Source organism: Palaemon carinicauda, chromosome 9 (genome assembly GCF_036898095.1).
Source record: "Palaemon carinicauda isolate YSFRI2023 chromosome 9, ASM3689809v2, whole genome shotgun sequence".
In the NCBI taxonomy this organism is placed as follows: Eukaryota; Metazoa; Arthropoda; class Malacostraca; order Decapoda; family Palaemonidae; genus Palaemon; species Palaemon carinicauda.
In genome coordinates this window covers 78,004,971-78,009,970 of record NC_090733.1, presented here as the reverse complement: position 1 = coordinate 78,009,970, position 5,000 = coordinate 78,004,971, and the positions used below count along the sequence as shown (strand labels likewise).

Genomic DNA, 5,000 nt, shown 5'->3' with positions numbered 1-5,000 from the left:
TTAATTCCTGTAGTTTCACACACTATATACATGCATGTATATATATATATATATATATATATATATATGCATGTATATATATATATATATATATATATATATATATATATATATATATATATATATATATATGCATATATATGTATATATATATATATATATATATATCCATGTATATATGTATATATATATATATATATATATATATATATATATATATATATATGTATATATATATATATATAAATAAATATACATACATATATATATATATATATATATATATATATATATATATATATATATATATATATATATATATATATATATATATATCTATATATATATGGTTTTCGTAAAGGCCTTGGAGCATGTGATGCCCTTCTTACAATCTCCAATGATGTAAAGAAATTCCTTTGATTATGGTCAGGATGTTCATATGATTGGCCCTGATTTTAATGCTGCCTTTGGCCGAGTTAATCGTGAGGCCTTTGTTTTCAAACTGAAACAGTTGGGAGTAGGTGGGTTGTTTCTGAGTATTATTTTTGAATTTCTAAGTAATTGATCTCAAAGAATTTTTGTTGTTGGTCACTCTAGTGAGTATAGGAATGCGTTATCTGGTGTTCCACAGGGTAGTGTTCTTGGCCCATTACCTTTCATCTTATATACACATGACATCTGGTTTGGACTAGAAAACAAGCTCGTTGCTTATGTAGATGAGGCTACTCTCTTTGCATCAATTCCATCTCCTGAATGTAGATATTGGGTTGCTGAATCCCTTAACAGGGATCTAGCTAAGATTAGTGCATGGTGCAAATTATGGGGTATGAAGTTGAACCCTAAAAAATCTCAAATTATGATTGTAAGTAGATCAAGGACAGTGGCTCCTGAACATCCGGATCTCAGCATTGATAAGGTTTCTTCAACTTTGTATGATTCTTTTAAAATTTTAGGTGTGATTTTCGACAGTAAATTTTACTTTTGAGAAACACATTAGGTCTTTGTCTTCTTCAATTGCACAAAAGATTTTCTTATTGAGAAAGTCTATTAAGATTTTAATATTTTCGGTGATGAATCTATTTTGAAGAAGTGTTTTAATTCTTTCATTCTACTTTGTTTCTAGTACCGTATTGTTCTCCTGTCTGGTCTTTAGCTGCTGATTCTCATCTTAATTGGTTGGGCAGAAGCTTACGGTCTATTAAATTTCTTATTCCTGACCTAGATATTAATCTTTGGTACCGTCGTTTCATTAGTTCATTATATATGTTGCCTAAGATTTTTCATAATTCTTACCATCCGTTACATTGACATCTTCTTGGAGAGTTCCATCATGTTCGTAATACTAGGTATGCAGTTAATTCTAATAGTCAGGCATTCTCCATCACGAGGCTCAATATTACACAGTATTCTAGAAGTTTTATTCCAGCTGTGACTAAGTTGTGGAATGATCTTCCTAATCGGGTAGTTGACTCAGTAGAACTTCAAAAGTTCAAAATTGCAGCAAATGTTTTTATGTTGAACTGGCTGACATAAGTCTTTTTAAAGTTATATAGGAATTATCTGTTTTAATGTTGCTAATGTTTTTAAAATATTGTATTCTAATTCTTCATTACTTCTTATATCATTTATTTATTTCCTTGTTTCCTTTCCTCACTGGGCTATTTTTCCCTTTTGAAGCCCTTGGGGTTATAGGATCTTGCTTCTCTAACAAGGGTTGTAGTTTTGCTAATAATAATAATAATAATAATAATAATAATAATAATAATAATAATAATAATAATATATCACAGGTGTTATGTTTCGAAATCCATGTGATAGGTGAAAAACCGTGAAGTAGAAACAATGCTGTAAAGTAAATTGTGTTATATGTCTTACTTTACTTTTCTTTGGTATCTTAATATATTAAAAATTTTATTTAATATTTAAAATTGCTTATCAACTCTTTCTTCAATTATGTAGATGATGATGATGTTGAGGTGAATTTATTGCACAATATAGTGGAGTCGTTTTGCTCTATGGAATGCCCCACTCCTGCAGGCACTTCGTCGAGCGTAATTTCTAAATCTGCTCAGGAATACCTGCGTATTATATTTTTTTCTTTTTTTTTTTTTCTTTTTGCAGGTGAGAAACATTGTAGAGGGCAGTTGTTGGTTCTGCCAATTTATCTTTGCCTGAAAGCTTGTATAAATAATCATGACTTAATTTATTACATTTCTAAGCTGCCAAAAAAAAAAAAAAAAAAAAAAATTCGATTAGGGGCACCAATTCTATGCTATTTTTCTTCTTCTGGATCATCTTGTTTTCCTTCATCCTTACTTTTTAATTCCGACATCGCTGTTAGATTTTCATACATTACCAGAGCTAAGTGGACCTCGACCAGGTCATAAACGTACTTGTTAGTGCTATCAGTGAAGCCATATCATCCCAGCAATTTTTCAAGAGAAAATTCTTTATATTATTTGACTCCTTTGGCTACAATTTCTTCCAGTAGGTTGTTTAGACCTTCATCTCATTTATGGCTTTTGAATATTTTAGGCACACAATGCTATGTTATACCTATGACAGTACTCTTTTATCTTGATCCATGGGCTATTTTTGTGATGTGATGCTCAGCGATAAGAAATCAGTCTGTATGCCCTCATACAACAGATTGATCACATGCCCACCAGCATTGCCCTTTAGGATAAACATTTTGATTTCATGTCCTTTATTCGGGTACAATAAATATCTGACATCGTGGATGAAGCACTGGTGAAATGAATTCGATGTCAGTCCTTTAGTTATCCATGGGTTCTGGTTGTGCAACTCATGTTTATTTTTGAGGACCCTTGATTATTCAAACTTAAAAATAATCGCTGGTTTTATCCTGAAGGCTAGAGCATTTCCACAAACTACAAGTCGAGGAGTTTCACCTTCCCTGCTATAGTAACAATCTTCCTCTGGCACTTGGGCTCACTATCAAAAGCTTTAGAAGGTACAGGAAGTTTTCATGACATTGTAGGGCTAAAAAGTGATTTACAATTTTACAAAAAGATCCAGAGGAGACCCAAAGAACACAGGTAAAGATATAAAGCAATGTTGTTTACATATGCATATAAGCAAACTGAACTGCGTGATATACTGATTTTTGCAACAAGTATTCTTAGCACAATGCTCTAAATGGTCAAATCTCCTTTATGAGCCAATTGTGTGCCATGTATTGAATAATAAGTAAACTAGGTCATGCCAACACAACTCCCAAGTTTTGTTTTCCATGTAATTGCACATTTTGTTTACTCATCTCCTGTACACTACACTTTCTTTTTAATATATTGTCATTAATGTTAAACTTTACTATGATAGACTGTACTCCTTTCCTATCCATTACATTAATATACTGATTTTTAGGTGTGAAATGTTTAATTTCACCACAGAAACAATAGACATCTAAACTAATATGTACACACACACACACACATATATATATATATATATATATATATATATATATATATATATATATATATATATATATATATATATATATATAAATATTTACAATGAATAGACAATGTCTTAGTGGCGTCCAAAAATCGAAGATAGTTTCTCTTCGGACAAAATTTCATGCAGATATTTTTCAGGATAACAGCAGAAATTCATTGACTTTTCTCCATTTATTGTTTGGTGTCGACACACGTTTCGGATCACTTTGAGACCCTTCTTCAGGACTACATTGAGTTTTGGAATTACACTTTGGTATATAGGTTATGGTGGTGAAAACTTGATACAAAATAATTTTGATATTTGGAAAAACATTCAACAAAAACGGGTAAAGGAAAACTTTAGATTCCTTGAAATATAAATGCGAAAATTTAAGATAATTTCTAAATGCATAAATGATTTTTAAAAAGACTTCTGAAATTTCATAAAAATCACAATTCAATTTTTGGCAGCCAGACCGACTCGGTTCCTCAGCTTCAGGTATATCAATCAAATCATTCCCTTCATATATTCTATTCATGATTTCACTAAAGTGTTCTATCTAACATTGCCTTTCTTCATCTTCTTTTGTTATAAAAGAGCCATCTCTCTTGTTGAGGAGTATATGCTTCCTCTTTTTTTCCCCAGTAGAGATTCTATTTACAATTCTATGAGCAATTCTTACACCATAATCACTCCTTAATTCATAGCATTGTCAGCCTTATCTGCTTTCCTGTCAAAATATTTTCTCAAGTCATTCCTGGCTTTTTTATTTTATACCTAACTATCAATACTGGAATACATAGCAAGCTCTATCTTGCTATTTTCATTATTTCCTCGGACACTTTCAACAGTTAATTTCTGTCTTTGTCTTTTTTTATAGTATGTAAAATATCATTTGATATTTATGGTCTCTCCTTATAATTGCTTGTTTCAAAACTTCACTACCAACTGATTGGTATATTTTCTCAATTTCACATCATTCTTCATTAATTATCTGCTCTTTGTCTCTTAAAGTCTCTAAGACGGCAAATCGATTCCTACATCCCCAAATCCGTGCTCATCCTCCAGAAGTTTGGTGGCATGAAACCTAGGTATTCTGTCTACGTTTCTATTGGGTGCTTTCTGTTTCAACTTTAGTGTGGCAATGAGTAGCTGGTGATCACTACCAATATCTGCACCTCTATAGCTTTTTGCATTCCTCAGAGTCCCCTTTCTCTCTTTATTGATGACCATGTGATCTTTTTTATTTTTGTAATTGCCACATGGTGAAGGCCATATATATTAGTGGATGTCTTTGTGCTGGAAAAGAGTACCTCTAATGACAAGGTTGTTTGTTGAACAAAAAACTTATAATTCACAGGTAAAAAATAATAATATTTTTGCTGATAGCTTGTAGGCTACTGGAAACTATATGCAGTGATTTTACACGCAGTAGAATTTTGGATTAATAAATAATATAGACTTGTCAACCTTGAATAGTTTTTGGTTATGAAGATGACATATATTACTGAACTACTGCTGTTTTATTTTTTGTACAG

At 31.3% G+C, this 5,000-nt stretch overlaps 1 protein-coding gene across 3 annotated transcripts in view; it reads left to right on the top strand.

Moving 5' to 3' along the window:
- The window catches only part of LOC137647012 (uncharacterized), a 154,974-nt gene that overhangs the window by 83,732 nt on the left and 66,242 nt on the right, over positions 1-5,000 (top strand). The gene's annotated exons all lie outside the window — the stretch shown is intronic.